General features: G+C 41.7%; 1 protein-coding gene across 1 annotated transcript in view; it reads left to right on the top strand.

Moving 5' to 3' along the window:
* The window catches only part of ADGRB3 (adhesion G protein-coupled receptor B3), a 732,856-nt gene that overhangs the window by 621,665 nt on the left and 92,076 nt on the right, over positions 1–19,115 (top strand). The window lies entirely within an intron of this gene.

Genomic DNA, 19,115 nt, shown 5'->3' with positions numbered 1-19,115 from the left:
GCCTGTTGGTAGCATTCAAAAACAAAAACTTGTCAGCAATTAGGGCTGGTGAGTAGAAAGTAAAATCAAGCTGTGAATTAGGATTAGAAACTGTAAGAATTAAAAGAATTAAAAGAATTAATTTCTTCCCTTGGTTTTTAGGATTAGAAACTGTAAGAATTAAAAGAATTAATTTCTTCCCTTGGTTTTGGTCATTTCCTGTGTAGGTTTCTCTTGGGAGAGTTTACTATCTAAACACTTAAAAATAATGTGGCAGCTTTCAAGTTTCTTCAGGTGACTTTATAAAGTCCTTAATGCTGGGGCAAAACAAGGCAACCTGAGTAACGGAGGCAGGCTCACAGGGATTCAGATGCAGTGCACTCCAGCTGCGGCTGATGGAGGAGGAGGGTCTGTGATCTGTGAACCTTATCTGTGCATGGACTATGACTAGAAAAAAGTGTGACACTGGGAGTGAATTCTCATTAGTCACCAGCCACCTAGAACATAGGTGATGCGTTGAACTGGAGTAGCAGGGATGGCTCTGTGTGCAAGGGAACTGGTACGGGCATGGGTGGAGGATGTCTTCAGGATGGTGGGGTGCAAAAAATCTGATTAGAGACAACCCAAGGCAACACATCTCTTTTTAAACCTAAAAAGAGAACCGAAATGGGCACCGAAATGGGCACTTTGAGCAAAACAAGGTCAAGGAGATGAAAAGATTACCCACACATCAAAGTATTCATTGTTGCAAGCTGTTAAAATATCTGAGAAGGAAAAAACAAAAATCAATGTTGGCTATGCTGGTACACAAACCTGTCACCTCTGGGGAATCTCTTTGGGTTCTAAGCCAAACCAATTTTGTGAGTTTTACCTTTCAATCCCCAGGTCACAAATAGCTAAACATTTTTACCTGACTTGCAGTGTTCATGCCAAAAAGCAAAGACCTTGACAGTTCATCACAGAAGCAGCTTGCAGTGGTGTGGAAGAGACGTGTGTGGAGATAGAGGCTGTCATTCATGGCAGGGGGCGGGGTTACATTTCTTTTTTTTTTTAATTCTAGACAAAGGTAAAAAGTTCAGTCCAGTTGGACAGATGAGGCTGCACTCTGAAAGAAGTCAGTCAGGCAACAGAAGGGTGCTTAAAAGTCCTTCTTACATCCTCTCTTTGCATCTGCTTCTCATTGAGGGACAGTGTGAGCAGAGCAGCAATAAAACATCAATGAGACTCTTGCCCAAGGAATGAAATCAAGTCTTAGAAATGTCCCAATGGATTGCCTGTGTTCCCCCATCTCATCTCATTCCATTTAGGATTCTTCATTTAGTGGGCTGTATTATAAACTATTACCCAGTCCTCACTGGTGTGGAGGACATTGTTTTTCTTGACAGGGAAGATAGAGGGAAAATATTTAAAGCAAACACTCTGGGATACCATGGATTTACCAAGAGTGAACAGCCTATGCTTCTCGTGTGCTTCCCAGTTCTGCAGTGTAGGCCGGGGACGCTGGAGCACGGAGACCTGACTGATGTTGCCTCTTTCCAGAATCTCACAGACAGCCACTAAATTGAACAGATTGAATTTCTTGTGCAAAATCTCAAAGTCTCACACTTTGGGCTGTTATTACTTTATAGTTTCCTCTTGCATCTTCACTTCAACCGAAATTCTTTGGGAAAAAAATGATCACAAGTCTAAGATTTGCATGTTAAAAAAATAGGAAGGGAGGGAGATAAGGAGGAAGAAATGTATTAGTAGTTATAATTTCTCATTGACTTAGAAATCCCAGCTCTAGCGACTATATAAGGCATTCTTTTAACCTTACTTTCCTTTTTAGTAAGGGAGGAAGGACTATAACTGAGATTATATTATGTATGATCCAGATATCACTGTGAAATATATTGATAAAAATTATCCTACAAAATACATGAGATGATCCATTCCTGCATAAGTTTTCAGTACATTTTGGTTAAAGAACATCCGTAAAATAAAAATGATAGTTATTGGTCAGATAACACCCTGCTCCAAGTATAATATTTCTCAGTGCATGTAATTATAGGAAAATATTTATAGTGACCTCTGAGTATTTTGAGTTAACGGTTGATGTCTCCTGAGTTATAAGGGCTAGTGCTTTCTGGAGGAAAGGAAAATCCATCAAAAATAAGAAAACCATCATATTCAAACATATATACTATAAGGTTTCTCTCACTGCCATTTTACCAAATCCAAGTAAGTCCTGGCCATTTCTCCTTTAACTTTATTTGCAGCATCCCCCATGGTAATGAAGCATTAATTGTGGCTCTCTGCATGTTGCTAAATGGAATAAAACAATAATACTTTCATTTCATTCAAACTTATCATAAACACAGGGTTTTCCCATAAGGTAAAAAAATATGTATATATATATGGACAGGACTGTAAAAACAAAATGATGAATTACAGAGAAGATTCTCCTGGATTTCTACAACATCTGCTTTTTACCCTATTTCTGTGAAATGTCTTCATTTATGCTTAGGAAGAGGAATACTGGAGTCATTTAAATTACATTCACAAATGACTATAAATATCTAAATATTAATTAGCAAAGGGCCAAATGGAGGAGAAGACGTTAAGATAAGCAGTTTATAAGTTCAGGCTGTGGTCAGGGGACATTCCAGGAGTTTGGAATAAAGTGACCTCTCAAGCCTAAGTCATTTCAAATCTGAGTCTGTAAACTAAACAACACCCCAGGGCAGGCAGAGAGGAAAAAGTCCCTGTAAGAGAAAGATGCTCAAATAAATGCCTGTCAAAAAAATTTTTAAACACACACTTATAGTATTATGTGAAGGGCTTCTAGTTTTAATCCTTCTGCTTCTGGGACCAGAAGAAGAGAGGGTTCTTCTTTTTATTGGCCACTAGTGGAGGATTTAGGGGCTTTTCTCAGAAGGATAAATGGATGAGATACAGATGGTTTGATTTGGCTTGCCTCCCTGCTTCCACCCTGCCCGCCCCCCCGCGCCCGTTGTAGCTTGTCAGCCAAAGGACCTTCTGGTTTTATGGAACCTACTTATTTATAGGATGCTTTATAAACACAAAAGTAGTACTGTAGCCTTAAATCCCCATTCCATACACTTACCCAAGAATGGCTTTTGCAACTGCCCTACAACAGTCACCCCCACTCCTTGCTTGGGCCAGAAGGGCTGGGCCTGTTATACTTCCTTTCACGTGCAATCGGCATGCACACATTTGATACATTGGTAAACACAGGGCACCAGACCATGACAAGTAGCCATGGAGCCGGCACAACTCAAGGAGCTGTGGACTTGTGGAGTAAGCGTTTCCAAAGGACTTCAAAGGGTTTTGCAGCTGTCGCCTCATAAACTGCCACAGTGGCAGCTTTCAGGCTCCATCATTAGCTGTATTTTAGACTTGTGATTTGTTACTAATGATTTCTATAGAGCTGATTCTCCTCTCACCCCCCAATTATTACCACCCTCATTGCTGTCGCTAGGAAACAGAAGAAATGGCAGTTAAGAGCCTAAGCCAGGAGTCTGGCTCCCTGGCTGGACCACCTGCTTAGGAAGGTTATTTAGTCACATTTGCTTTCATTTCAGAGTCTGTCAAATGGAGACAGTAATAGCACCAACTCATACTGTTGTCATAAGTATTACATGAGATAATACCAACAGAGTGCTTAGAATAGTATCAGCACATGTCAAGAACTTGATGAATGGTTTCTATGACTGTCATTGTTGTTCCATTATTGCATCATATACCAAAGTCAATGTTACATCCTTGGAGTCTTTGGCGCTGCTTTATGCTAGCACACTCCTTTGCTCACCAGGTGTCTTTTTAAAAAAATGATGCTTTATAAACAGGTTTTTTAGGGAAAATAAGATGGTTTTTCAAAGAATATGGCTTTTAGATTCATTACCACTTGCACAGAATTCCCATGTCAGTGTACATAGAAGACATAGTGAAAAAAAATGGCTGGTCTTTAGCATTTTCTATACCATGGGGCATCCTGGAAGATCTTTTAAGCTATTTTATATATAATAAAAGTATTCAGACATTATAATCAGTTACTTTTATTAGAAAACAAGAAGCAGTTTGCTATAACTTTTTTTTCATTTCATCCAAGCATTAAAAAGGTTAATCTCCGTAGGTTTTAATGTAGTGAAATCAGTATATCCCTCATGCCTCACAGCAGCAGCAAACTAGTGGTGAATTAATTTGGTATAAAAATTGATGTATTAGAATTCTCCTATCATCTCCTAAATTGCTTTCTGCTTAATGTTTACGATACCTTGTACTTCTGTCTTCACCTTGCCCAATCTGTTTTTTGATGAACAACATGGATAAAAATAAGCATAAATTTGACAGCTCTATATTAACTCTCCTGCATCTATCATTTTTTTTGGACTTATGACATGACAACCAGGTTTACTACAAAATTAGCAAACGTTTATTCACTGTCTGCTCTGAGAACCAAGTTTGTGTCCAGGTGAAGCGCATGGACTGCATGTTCCGTCTCCTGTGCATTTGATTTTCTACTGTATCTGATTTGGCCTCAATTTCCTCTTCTGTAAAATGTGACTAATAACACTGTCTGTCTTCAAGGGTTATTTGAAGACTCAAGATATAAAGTAAAAAAGATATATAAAATACTAGAAGTCCCTGGCATAGAGAGAAGTGCTTATGATATTTAAACTATCATGAATGTCACATTTAGATATGATCCAGAAATAAGGAACTTCATGGAATCTTGGAAAAGAAAATGAAAGCAATGTTCTGTTCTCCACATCCTTGTAATAAGAATTCTATTCCAAGAACTCACTTCTCACTTCCTTTCCTTTTTTCCTCAATACCTCACATGGCACTTAAAAATATATGTGCTTATTTAGCTGTTTCTTAAATAATGCTTTCTTACCACATTTAAAGATTTACTCTAGCTGATTCTGATTTATCAGATATTAGTTACACAGATTTTATACCCCTCAGAAGGGTAATTTTGCAATTTTTTAGAAATATGCTTTATTCTGACATTACCGATTTCAAGGTTAATACCTGCTGGCTTAACCATCCAGTTAAAATGTGAACCTCTTTGGGCCTAATCATAAAATCTTGATGTCTATAGAATCCAGCCCTTTAAGGAGAGATGCTAAGTTCTCCTTCCCCTAGAAATTAATGAGGGAGCCAACAAAAGGATGGGAAAAACCTATTCAGCTGAATTAAATGGCAACTACCTTTGCACTCCATCTTTTCACACTAGGCAGCCAGTACTCCCTCTTTGTATCTTGTCTCTTCAACGAAACCTCTAAGGAGGAAGAAATAGGCTAGAGGAAAGCCTCCTGCTTTAATCTGCTATAGTCATCTGCTTCCCACAGTTGTGCTTCTTGGCTGGGCTCCCCACGGGTAGAGACGACTCATTCCTGGGAGAAAAGCCGACAGCCAGAGCAGGGAGGAGGGGCAGGACAGTGGGACTTTTAAGAATATATGTGCCTGTCCTGAGTGGTGTAGCTCGGTGGACTGAGCGCCGACCTGTGAACAGAGAGGTTGCTGGTTCGATTCCCAGTCAGGGCACATGCCTGGATTTCAGGCCGAGTCGCCAGTTTGGGGAGTGTGAGAGGCAACGGATCATGTGTCTTTTGCACACTGATGTTTCTCTCCCTTTCTTCCCCGCTCTCTAAAAATAAATACATAAAATCTTTATAAATATATGTATCTGATTTTCAATTTTGCTCTGTATTCAGATGTGCACAAATACTCTTTATTATCACGGAAGGCTAAAGACAGATTGCCTCTGGATCTCCAAGGCAAAGTCACAAAGCAGTGCACATTTGTGGCTCACAAATCTAAAGCTTTCCCTGATGTCACAGTGACAATAGACCTGTCTCCCATGGGTCGCCCCACCTGTATTGTGGAGCCAATGTCAATGCTGCTCCTGTACTTGTCTCTGGTCTGCATCTTCCTGAAAAGCTGTATTAAAATCAAGGCCCCTGACCTCAGGTGCCTGGTTTTGAATCCCAGCTCCATCACTTCATAGTTATGTGACCCCAGGCAGGTGTCTTAACCTCTCTACATCCCAGTTACCTTACCCATGTAATGAGCATAATAACATCTACCTCATATTAATGTTGTGATGATTAAATGAGTTAATGTGTGGAAAACACTTGGAAGAATGCCTGGCTCACAATATGTGCCAACCAAGGGTTTGCTTTACTTGCTTGGTGGTAGAGAATGGGTTTTAATCTAATTCCAAGAATCCAGCAGAATGAATGGCACACAATATGGGTATCTAACCCAGTTCTCAAAGGCAAAGCTATTCATTGGCTCCAAACAGCAGAAGAACATTGTATGTTTCTCCAACTACCAAAAAAGAGAGAGAGAAAGAAAGAAATGTATAAGAAACATAATAGCGGGGAGAAAAGAAAGAAATCAAGTTCTCTGTAACAGGAAACAGCAGCTCAGTGGGATCTCCTTTCTATCAAACTGAAATGTCCCAGTAACCAGACTTTCAGAATCCCCTCCTGGAATACAGCAGCAGGCCTGTTAATTAGTATAAAGGGGTAAGTCAAAAGGACAGTGCTACCTGGAGAACTGAGCAATTCAGTCAACCTTGCAGCATTTAATTAAGGTGCAAAGCAAGAAACTTTGGTGATTTAGAGCATACATTTCCACAGCAGCATGTTTTCTGTCTCAGGTGTTCTGTGTGGTTGCTTTTCTGCTGGTCCCGGGGGCTCTGAAGTAGATGGAGAAATGCCTGCGCTGCTCACACGGTGGGTCCCGCGGAGCATGCTCCCAGGCTCTTGCATTTATTTATTAGGAAATTTGAGCATTCACACCCAAGGGCTGGTTCATGGAACACTAGCACTTGTATGCACGTTCCAGAAAATGTTCAGTAGATGTGGAAACTAGAGGAAGGAAACCTTTGGTGGTGTGAGAGCTTTATACACCTTGGCAGTGTAGTGTTTTGCTGCTTGTGGAAACCTAGCAGAGAAGAGATGCACCCGATGTAGAATGGTGGGAACTCTTTGTAAATCCTGGTGGCCTGGCTCCAGTGGGCCCAAGGGTCTGAGCCCGAGAGTGCTTTCAGCCCCCTTGACCAGCTGCAGCTCAGACCTCACTGTGCAAGGATCTCTCCAATACAAATCCCCAGAACTTTCTGGAGAAGTTCACAGATGTCCTGCAAGGACAAGGAGGGGTTAGTTAAGTGAGGTCATTGAGAAGCACTCATTTGAGGAGAATCCATTATTTTAGGCAGATACAAAAGCCCTCCTCTGTGTTGGGTGCCAATTGAAACTGCATAATGGATAGCTTTTTCAAAAAATGGAGTTTATTAAATCGAGCATGGCATATTATATCCCTGGAGAAGGAAAGTAAATTCCCTGGTGACCAGGCTAAGTTGGCTTCGTTAAGAATTTCTTGGCATCTGTCTCAGATGTGTTCGTGGGAGGGGTAAAGAGCAGCGTATCAGGAGTGGGAATCTCTCCTAGTCACTGACTAGCGTCCAAGTCTTACAAAAGGAAAAATGCGGCTCACAGTTGTGCTCCTACCAAAAGACCTCACTACATAGCGGAGCTTAAGGTGGAAATCCATTCTGTCCCGGCTTTCCAAGGGGTCTGGCTTCTGCCTCCCACCCAGTTTTCTCAAGAGAAAGGGCTCCATACAGGCCATGAGTATAAGGATGGGGGTTGCATCTGATTTAAAAAGTGGCTTATATGGAAACCCACCCAATGCTTGATATTTATTCCCAGAACCAAATGATGAAATTGGCTTTGTGATACTAAAAGGATAATAGACAACAAAATGCAGGGCTCACTTCAGCGGCACATACACTAAAATTGGAACGCTACGGAGATTAGCCCCTGTGCAAAGTACAGAGCAAGAAAAATGCAAAATACAGAGCAAGGAAAAGTGCCCAATCAATATATACAACCACATGTTCACAAAACTAAATTTTAGAAAAATTAATGAAGGCAGTGAAGTCTGAATTACTTTGTAAAGAGTGAATTGGCATGCACTTCCAATCACTTTGCATAAATGTGATTCCTCGGAATTTGACTTTTTTTTTATTTAATTTTTTTATTTATCTTTAGAGGGGAAGGAGAGAAACATCAATGTATGGTTGCCTCTTGTGAGTCCCCTGCCGGGAACTGTCCTGCAACCCAGGCATGTGCCCTGACTGGGAATCGAACCGCGATCGTGTGGTTCACAGGCCCGTGCTCAATCCACTGAGCTACACCAGCCAGGGCAGAATTTGACCTTCTTTAAATCTCAATTTTAAAAACAGCTTAAGTCAGTTACATTAAAGACTTTGTTGCTTTTCTTTTCTCTCATCAAGTATGGGTGGGAAAATACATAAAAAGAACTAATGGGGTCATTGAGGTAGAAAGTGGCCATTATCTTAGGGGCATAGAACTAAATCTGCTCCACAGGGTAAGGGGAGTTTAGTGAGTAAAATTATTATATTTCTCAACCACTAGGTTACGTCCTCTGTAGCAGAGATAAAAATGAGCAGAGCATAATTCTTGCCTTTAAGTAGGTTAAAATATAGAAGCAAAGTGATTTTACCATTCACAGCGTTATAAGATAGACAAAAGCTATGAGGTTCCAGTTAAATTCTATGGAAGTGCAGAGAGGGATGTAAATGGAGATCCAGGGTGCTTGGGCAAAGGCAGGGTGTGTGGGATACAGAGATGGACTAGTGAGGAGGCGAACATGTAAAGGCAGGGCTGGAGCAACTCCCCAGGTGGGCAGTGGCAGTCTGGTGGCTGCCCCAACACAGGATATCAAAGGTGGAATAAAGGGAGAGGAACCTGGGAATATAATGGAAACTGTTCTCTTGAAAACTGCCAGGGGGACTAGAAGATATATTAAAAATATATATTTGCTTTGGCTTTTGTTTTGTAACAAGGTAGTGGCACAATTAGAACATGCTTTGAGCAAGAGATTAGATCGTAATGAAATCAAGTAAGACTGATACACCAATGATACCCCAGACAGCAGCTGACCCCAGGGGCCTGCAGACAGTTTCATGCTTCACCCTTTTTCTCAGGGATTGAAGAGGAGAACCCTGCCGCTCAGCTTATTGGGTAACAGTTGCCATGGTTTTTGCAGAGTTCCTCCCATTTAGAGACAATTGGAAGGCTGAGCTTCTTCATCTCACGAGGGAAAACCACCCAGAGAAGTTGGGCACTATTTTGGTTTCTTGTGGTGGAACCTATATTCAAATTGTGGCTGCGTGAACTTGGGCAAGTTACCTGACCTCTTCATACCTCACAGTTTTCTTGTGAAGAGAGTTTAATACATGAGTTGGCATATGATAAAAAGCCCATAGCTAGTAGCTCTGGTTACAAATAGAAATCATAAAGAGTAAATTTACTTTGGACCCATGAATATTCTTTCTGGGAAACCAAAGTGCACTCCTCTTCACCTGATTCACAATCAAAGAGAAATGCAGATTTTCTAACGCAGATTTTCTTGTCTCAGCACAAGCGAGGAAGGCGTTCACATTTTGACCTGTGACATTATCAGATCAACTACTCATGTTCAGGCGGAGTGGTGTCTACTAAAACACTGAGCACATATTCCCTCATTAAAATGCAGCTGCATGAGATACTTAGTGTAGTCAGTAAGCCCTTCCCTGAAAAGACAAATAAAATAACATAAAATAAAAGTGGTGACTCTTGGGCTGCTGGCTAATTCTACAAAATGGGCTCTGGAACTGTGCCTCTTTCTTTTACTGAAAATTATTTTTGCGACTGTTGTATGTAGGTGATGAAGAAGCTCCAATCCCCACTGTTCTTAAGGTTTGTATTTGGAGGTTTGTCAAAGGCAGAGTAGAACTCCCAATGTCTATCACCATTCATCTTACCTGGCAGTGCTGGCCTGAAGCAGAATTCTGAGATTTTCTTTGCTGCCCCCCATCCTCCTACCCACCCTTCATCTGTTCTCTCTGGCAAGCTGCCTGTATGCATACACTTTGCGCATAGTCATCACATTTCTCACTACATTAGTAGTCCAGCTTTCCTCTGGACTCTATAAGGAGATGAAAATAATCAATCTCTGTTGTATTCGTGGTAGAGGTCAGAGAAGAGAATCATCTCTGCTGACTTGATCTGCTTGACAACCAGCGTTGTGACTCCCACACTGGCACCTTGAGAGGCCTGCAAACTGGCACAGCCTGTACCCGTGGCCAAGTTCTCAACAAAGGCCCGAGAGGCAGCACATATAAAATTGGGCACGGAGCCCTGGTTACTGCTTTTCAATATAGGGCCCATTCTCTAAACCTTTCTAAAAGGAATAGAAATGCAAGTTGAAGCGGGACTTTCTCTTGACATTGTGTATCTTGCTCTCAAAAATAAGTGTAACTAGATTTATACAAACATTGCAGTGGACTAATCCAGTCACAGGTAATGTAACAGATTTCTGGTGTGCTCCAATTTAACCTTATTCATTAAAAACATGGAGAGGAGGGTGGAGGGGGAAGATCATTATAATGGCTTTATGGTGTAGAAAACCAGCAGGGAAGATCAAGATTCATTTAACAAATGAAATTGGTTAGATATTACAAAGAAAAAAAACATAGTTATTCATTAAAAATTTAAAAAATAAGCAAATTGACAGTAAAACACACACACACACAGAGAACACATTTGGGAAGTAATACGATGCCCAAAGAAAGCTTTAGAATTTATGGGTTCTTACTTTGCGTTTGTTTGCCCAAGAGACATAAATGTTTAAATAATCCACAGGGACTAAGAAAGTTATTGGTAGTAGCTCCCAGTATTAAGATGTCTAAAGAGAAATTCTACCAAAAGAAGCTGAAAGGACTTTGCTCCTATACATTGCTTGGTTAGGAAAGAGAGCACAAACTAGCCTTTGAGCCTCCTGTGATACGTTTATTTGGAGCCTAGACCCCTTGATCTCTGTCTCCACAAGCCTCCCTTTCGGCAGCATCTTCACAGTTGCCTCTACTTCTAAACCATCCTCCACCCCATTCACATCCTAATCTTCTTAAAACAGTGCTTTCAGTGTGACAGCAGCACATTCAAGCCTCTCTCTGTGCAGGCACACCCTGTTTTGTAGCACTTCACAGATGTCGTGTTTTCTATAAATCTAAGGCAAGACCCTCCACCATCAAAACCATCATGACTTGCTTTATTGCATTACTCCATTTATTGCGGTGGTGTGGAACCCAACCTGCGGTATGTTCGAGGTCTGCCTGTACTTTGAGATCCTGCATCAGCTTTCCACACCCTACCGACCCTTACCCAGCCTTCGCTCAGATCTCCCCACACTGACCTTCTGTTGTGCCTGGAGTGTATGGAGCCTGGCCTTTTTTCTTATCACACCTCCAGACAGCCTGGTTTTACCACCACCATAGGTCTCCCCAGACTAGGTCAAAAGAGAGCTTTACATTAATTAAGTGCTTGGTGACAAAAAGAGGCAAAGGAATCATGCCTCTGCTTCCTTATATGGTTTCCGTTCAACTGTGGTTTCTCACTACTGAAACTTGGACCTCTCTGTTACCTTAGCCCATGCTTGTTCCATGACTGCTTCCACAAAACAAGCTGAAGAAAAAAATTAAGGATAGGTAAATAACAAATGATTTGCCCAGGGAAAGGCTGGCATTGGCCAACTTTTCTTGACAGTTTCATTCTTAATGGTTTTTTTTTCTCATTCTAGACACCTTTCAGAAATCTAGCCTTCATTTCTAAACCTTGTGTTTCCGTCCCCCACTCTCTTTAACAGTTACGGAATCTCTCTCTCCATGATGTATAATGGTCCCCTCTCTTCCCTTTCCTTAATTCTTGGCTTTATTTTTAATCCTCTTCTATTTATCCATCCAACTTTCTCCCCCATTAGTTGTGGAGCCTCTTGCTTTCTACTTTCAAGTGCCCCTTCCTGACAGCATTGTGGGAGCCCCAAGTTACAAGCTATTTACCTGTCTGTTTTTAAGGGTTGTATTGCCAAAGGCTGTGTGTGCCAGACATCCCAGGTGCAGGGACCAAGCTGTCAGGAGAGGCTACAATGAGCAGCCCATCCTCAGATGCAGGGGAAGAGCTGTCAAAAACCCCTCTGGATCCAAATAGAGATGCAGCTGTTGCCATCACAAATATTAGACCAGAGAGAAACTGTGTGGAAGTCTTTTCAAAACTAGAAACTTGCATAAAAACTATGCTTAAAAAGCCTGAGGTTTAAATCTACCACGGAACCCATCTTACTCTTGGTTTGGGAGTAGCCTATTGTAACTCTTTTTTAAAATAGAGGTAGAATAAAGGTCTTATAAAATCTTCACATTCGCTTTCGGGAATCAAATCGCTACATGGTTTCTGTGCTATCGAGTGTGCAGTGTGTCAATGACCAAGTTATCCTCCCTGAGGAAACGGTTAGTGTGACTAACACACTGCTGGCTGTCTTTAACCTCATCTTTATCAAGCCCCCATAATACACAAGGTTTTGTAGAGTCTATTCAACCATTTCATATAAAATCAATTCAAAGTTTGCAGTTCTCGATAGCCTATACTCACGCCATAAGTTTTGTTCATAATACGAAGTGCTCTGAAGGGAAAATGACGATAGGGGGAAGGCTGTCGACTTTTGAGTGTGTGTGTGCCTGAGTGCACTGTGGTGCATGTGAGCGTGCTTTACCTCTCCCCTCCGGGTTGTGCTGCTTGCTTTTCTCCTCCTTTGGGCGCTGTGTGCCTGTTTTATAGCAGCACTCACCTGCAGAGGAGAGAATTACTGTCAAGTGAGAAGGGATGGCAAAAACCCCTTCCGTTCCCAGGTAAATTAAGGTTTCTTCTGGATAGAGGGAATAATGGGAAAACCTTTAACATCTGCAATTCTGTCTAAAAAATGAAGTAAGTCAATCACACCATTTCCAATGGAAAAACTATTGCAATAAAGAAACACAAGCCCTGGCTGGTGTTGCTCAGTGGATTGAGCTCAGGCTGCGAACCACACGATCGCAGTTCAAGTCCCAGTCAGGGCACATGCCTGGGTTGCAGGCCAGTTCCCAGCAGGGGACTCACGAGAGGCAACCATACATTGATATTTCTCTCCTTCTCTCCTTCTCTTCCTCTCTAAAAATAAATAAATAAAGAAAGAAAGAAAGAAAGAAACACAAAAGCAGCCTATTATTTAGCAACCATACCTTCACAACAGGTATGCTTGCCAAGAACCTTAAAAACGTTGATTATTAAAGCTTCTTCACACAACCCAGTGACAGTATAATCATCCCCATTTTTTTCACCCCTGAGGAGACTGAAGCTTGTGAAGGTCAAGGTCATAGACATAATATAGGATAGAGTCAGGAGTTAAACCGAGCTGCCCTCAACTTCAAACTGCACACTCTTTTTCATTATATACATCTCTCTGACTTACCTCGGTTTCTCCTCTAAAAAGCCAGATTGGTTTTGTCGATGAAAGTGATTTTATGAAGGCCTGAATTTCTATCTGACTCTTTTCTATCACTGAGAAATTCCAGTTAATATGTGTCATCTTCAGGAGTTTCAGTGCAGTCATTCTTGTTTTCTCTTGTTCAGAGAAGGTTTCTTTGAACTATGAGGGGAACCTCCCCAAAATGGAATTTATTTATAAAAATTGTGTATTTATTCTTTCATGTTTAAACGTAAGTCACCTTCAAAGTCCTCTCCATTTGATACAATACACCTAGTAAGACCTTTTTCCACTGCTCAAAACAGTTTTGGACTCACCCATTGGGATGCCTTTTCGTGCTTCTTCCATTTGTTTGTGTGTGTGTTTCACCTCTTCCATGTCAGCGAAACATTTCCCTTCGAGGACTTTTTTATCCAGAAAAACAAACAAAAAAAGTCACTAGGAGTGAGATCGAGTGAATAGGGAGGGTGGGGCATGGGGGTCATGCCGTTTTCGGTCAAAAACTGCTGAACATTCAGCCCTGCTTCAGCAGATGCATTCGTAAATCACTCATCAGGAAAAGACACGTTGTAAAGAGTCTTCAAAAAATCATGAAGCCAAACACAGCCTCTCACAAAAAGGGCAGCTAGTACACTGATGTAGTTGGGTTCCCAGAACACTCACCTAGTGGGGGAAGCCCGTGCTACACAAGAACAGGCCCTCCAGCAGATAATTCTGTTTTTTTAGGGTCCCCCTTTGTATACAGGAACTTTAAGAAATCTGTCTTTTAAAAAGGTGAATATTTGAATTCTTAGTGTGTCTATTATTTGGGTGGCTGGAACTTGTGGTGGCAATAAAACTTGATTTCTGATAGTACCTTTTACATTGAGATTGAAACAGGTTTTTTTTTTTTCTCCTCATGTTCATTGCTGATTTCATTCAGATCTTTTTACATTGTTGCATCTTGATAGATTGGTTTAAGGTTCAACAGTTGAATAGCAATTCTTGCAACTATGTCTCCCCAAGGGAGTCATTAGCTTAAATACGGGTGTATTTTCTAGACAAGTGCTTGGTTTTAGCTTTCCCAGTATAGTTGTTTCTTTGTTTATTTTTAATTAAAGACCTTACCTTCAGGTCTGCTGCACAAATTCTGTTTCTAACGGCACATCTATACGTGGAATGAGAGGGAAAAATTTTATCAAGTTAGTTTTCTTTATACGTCAGGGTGGAGTTGGTGCCCGCAGAGCCGATTCCCACTCACAGGAACCCAGGCCCTCTGGGTACTGCATTCTTCCCTCTCAGGGCCCATGCCTATGCGTGCCCCCCAAAGGGAATGTCCCCCTCTGCATTGTCCCCTTTGTGGTCTATTTGCATCGCCCCTCTGCGCACCTCCCCAAAAGAGAAAAATCTCTAAAGGAAAAAATCGTGAATGAAATACTAAAATAATTGGGGAGGAGAGCAACTCTTCGCGGCTCACCAGATGACACAAAGACATTTCAGACTTGAGCGCCTAAGAAAGAGTTCAGTTTTCTACCTGAGAGAGTAGCACTAATGCTGCGGATTTTAAACAACTAACAAGGGAGGTGTGGGCAGCATAGCAAGGAATAAAGAGACAATTTTGGAGTGTTAGAGCCTTGAGCTGCCTCATACTTCACACCTCTGAAAGAGCCATCTAAATATATAAATACCTCCACATACCAGAGGCCCTAACACAACTTCCACTTACTGGAAAAGATGAAGATTTAAGTAAAGGCCTGGCTTGTCAAAACAGCCAAAATCTCATTTTAGCACTTTAATAAAACCCTGACCAAAAAAAAAGGAGGCCTTTTTCACTGCCTCTCCCCTTCAGAATTAGGATGGATTTTATTTCTGGATTTAGGTCCAGACTTTCCTTTGTACACACATCTCTTTCCTTCCAGCTCACTCATTTACAGGGCCCCGACTCTGTGTTAAATCTCTTTGGCACTTGCATAGCCTTGGCACCAAAGAGTGTGTGAGCTAGGCGTGCACGCATGGAGAGGACAAACCAGACCCAGGGCATTTCTTCTGTCCTGGTAAAAGACCTTGGTCATGTAGTTTCACCCCAACTACAATCCTGGACCTAATTGGAATGGCCCCAGAGAGCAGTGTCTCTGGCTTTCAGGTCTGCTTCACTGACTAATGGCACTGGGTCCTGCCACATCTCATTTGCAGGTGTGTCACTCAGCCTCTGGGGTGATGTGTGATTCTGTGTCGCACAACTATTTGAGAATCACCCTGTCTTCCTGGGAGTGCACATAGCCTGTAAGTTGTGAGGAAAGAAGCCTGTTAACCCTTCCCCAAAATGCTGGAGTTTCTTAGCAGATGCTTTAATTTTCACAACCGGTTGTGAAAATTAAAGCGGTGACGAGCCTAGCCTGGAGGAAAGTATTTCAGTTCCACTTGCTAAACTCAGAGGATTAATTGCACTGAATTTTATCAGAATGAAAGGGGAGTGGTGGGAAAGAATTGAGTCATCCTCATCATTAATATAACTGAGTGATTACAGACCCTTTCCCAGGAGAAACTCAGACAGTAGCTGGCCGCGGAAATAATAAATAGAATCCTGAAGAAGCCTGGCACAAGATGTGTGCTTCGTAGCTAAGAATAGCAAGGTTAATCACAGAAGGGAGTGACAGCAACGGGAAAGCAGCGGTCTCCCGGAGCAGAAGCTGCTGCCACACAGTTCCAAAATAATTGGTAACAAGGGCGGGCCCTGCGTTGTCAGAAGGTTAACCCTTGATGGCCTGAGATGGGCGAGGATGAGCGGGGGGGGGGCGAGAGAAACGCAGGAATGATGCCCCTGGCACAGGTCACCTGTGGTTTCAGTGTACGATTTCCTCGTGCTGCTGAATGAAGGGCACCTGCATCAGATTCTGACTCAGATTCTGAGGCTTTCTTTGTATTTCTCAGTACGTGACGAAACGTCCTTAAGCCCAGAATGCATGGTGTTCCGTTTTATTCTCTGACAGGCATTACATGCTACAGTAAAAGCAGAATTTCTTTTCTTCAACTAGTAAATAAATGTCATGGTAAAAGTCTCAAGAAACCCTAGTTAATGAATTGTCCGTCCATATGAATCTACCATATACATAACCGTAACCTAGTCAAAAGTCTTGTGAAAGTACTCGGGGAACTAGTGTAGTAAAATCATTTTTGAAAGTGCAATATAGTTTAATATGAAAATATCTAGAACAAGCACATAATGAGGTTGAGTTTTACTATATAAGTTTTCTAAACATCTAATATTTTCTCTTTATAATTATAAGCCAAAGTTTATTATCTTTACCAGAATGACACCTGATATATATATATTCAGCTTTCACTTTTTATTATATCTGATTGTAGAGACAGAAAAAGCATTTGGCACGAGCATTAAGATCAGCAACAAGACAAATAAATATTCAACACTGGAAATGAATTTCTAAAGGAAGCTTTGTCATCCTCTTCTTCATGTTTCTTGCATTATATTTTGTGAGAATGTCTTCATTTACTTTTCCGGAAAATAGGAGTAAGGGCCATGTTAGTCCTGTGAGCATGTGCCTTCCCTCAGCTAAGCCCCAGAGTTCCATCGGCGCTCACCTTCACCTTAGTATCGCCGTGGTCGTTACCATCATAGCCATTGTCAAGCACGGCTGGGATACCTGCTGGAGGACAGGCATGTGCTGGAGTAGTTACGTACAGACATAACTCGTAACTACATAGGTTGGCACTATTCCTTGTTGAAGGAGGAGAAAACTACTGCTAAAGGAGCTTCCGTATTTCACTGAAAGATACACAAGGACCATTTATAAGCAGCAGAACTACGAGTCAGATATAGAAAATCATAGTTAAGTAGTGCTGCTTACTTAAATTTTTCTTAATTATTATTGTGTATCCAAATTTCCTTAATACCATTAGCATTAACTAACCGCAGTTATTTTTAATATTCAGAATGGAGGTATTCATAATCATTTCTGTATTACTTACCTGAAGGCCCGTTGTGTAGAAGCTGCCCACCTTTGTATAGATTGTAGTATAGATTGTGGTATAAGATAAGCCTACAGCAGCCACTCACTTCATGGCAAACATTTTCTAAAGATGGTGGGATGAATAATTATTATTAAGAGGTGTTTAATAATATCATTAAGTGAGGTATTGCAAATTGTCCCCCACATGACCTCAATTGTCCTTATTTAGAAAAAAATTGATAAATAAGACAGAAAATGGCATAATACATATTGTTAGCTCTCAGAGACTTTTTGAACCAGACCAAATAGTCTACATTTGTTTATTTAGTTGTGACTTCCTTTGTCTGTCTGCTCTTACCTCCATCCCCAACCCCTTTGAGGCTTTGCTCTGGATCCTAGGGAACTCTATTTGTCAGGCTCCATTGTCACCCGGCTTCTGAGCAGCCTCCACCAGTGGGATGCTCTGGGGAGGACTAGAGAGAGGAGGTGGTGAGAAATCGGGCTATTTCTCTGCTTACGGTGGCTGAACCACCTTGTGATGTTGGGTCTGTTGGACGGTCCTGTTTCCCACCCAGCCACCCCCATCATGAATCCAGCCCCCCCTGGATGGCTGTGGCAGCTGGGCTTTGGTCGGCCTGTGCCAACATTGCAGGACTCAGGGTGAGGGTACAAAAGGAGGCCCACACATCTATGTCCAAAATTTAACAATTATGAATTAAATATACATTGTTAAACTATTTTCCATATTTCTATTTTGAAAAATACACATTCATAATGACATTTTTAAAAAGAAAAGAAAACTCTCTTGCAAATCCACAGGATAAATACCTTCTTTCTCTTACTTATTAGGGTGGGTGCTGTTACTTCCACACCCAAGTCTTGGCTACTCATTTATTAATCAGTGCTTCCTCTTCCCCACTGTAAGGAACTGTGAGAATCCTACAAGTGTGGTATGAAAACATTTCTGCTTACTTCAGCCAGTCCAAGAGGAGAATTCTGTGCCATAGGTCCCCTAACACTGCAATGGAGATGTACTGACCCTTTAAATTCCTCAAAGCAACCTGCAGCTGGGAAGCTATGTTCCAATTCAGAACTCTCAGACTCTCAGACTCTCGGGCCATGGGCTTGCAGACTACCCTGTTGGCTTCCTCTCCAGCTCTTTCACAGACTGTAGGAGCTTGGAGTGCACTCAGCCACTCTAGACCACGCCAAAGCACTATCCCCCGTTACCACTGACCTCCCTCTTATAATTAATGGCTTCTTCTTGGCCCTCTTGGCTCTAGGGGTCTGTGCTGTCCAAGTTAGATAGACCTGGGAAAAGGCCTATTCAGACCCTGGAGACTGGCTTTATCCAAATCTGTAGAGGAAGACAAGGATCCGTATACCTGGAGCATGGGTTTTGGGTATGCATGTCCTCCTGACTGAAAGGTTTCTTCTCTCTGGAAGGAAAATTTATCCCAGCCAGGAAGAAACATAACTGGGAGGAACACAGTGGAACCCTCTAAAGTGGAGAGTCCAGGGCAGGGTTTCCATTTTGTCCCAATCTAAGGGCACCGCTGATTCCCCTAGGATGGTGGTGGTGGTGTCTTCTTACTGTTGCTAATCTCTGGGTCACATCGCTGTCCCTGTTTGTCTCCTCAGCTCTTCCCTGTTTAACCAGTTCTCTGTGACACATTTTCTCTGCTGACAACACATGGAAAGGTTTCTGTTTTTCTGACAGCATCCTGATTGATACAGCTCATTTAAAATCTTTTTTTAAAAAGCAGTCGATTGCAGCGATGCTGTCTGTGCACAGTTGGTCACTCTGTGCAT

This window comes from Sturnira hondurensis, unplaced genomic scaffold (genome assembly GCF_014824575.4).
Source record: "Sturnira hondurensis isolate 20B ecotype Veracruz unplaced genomic scaffold, ASM1482457v3 Scaffold0022136, whole genome shotgun sequence".
NCBI classification, from domain to species: domain Eukaryota; kingdom Metazoa; phylum Chordata; class Mammalia; order Chiroptera; family Phyllostomidae; genus Sturnira; species Sturnira hondurensis.
This window is presented reverse-complemented; position numbering and strand designations above follow the sequence as displayed.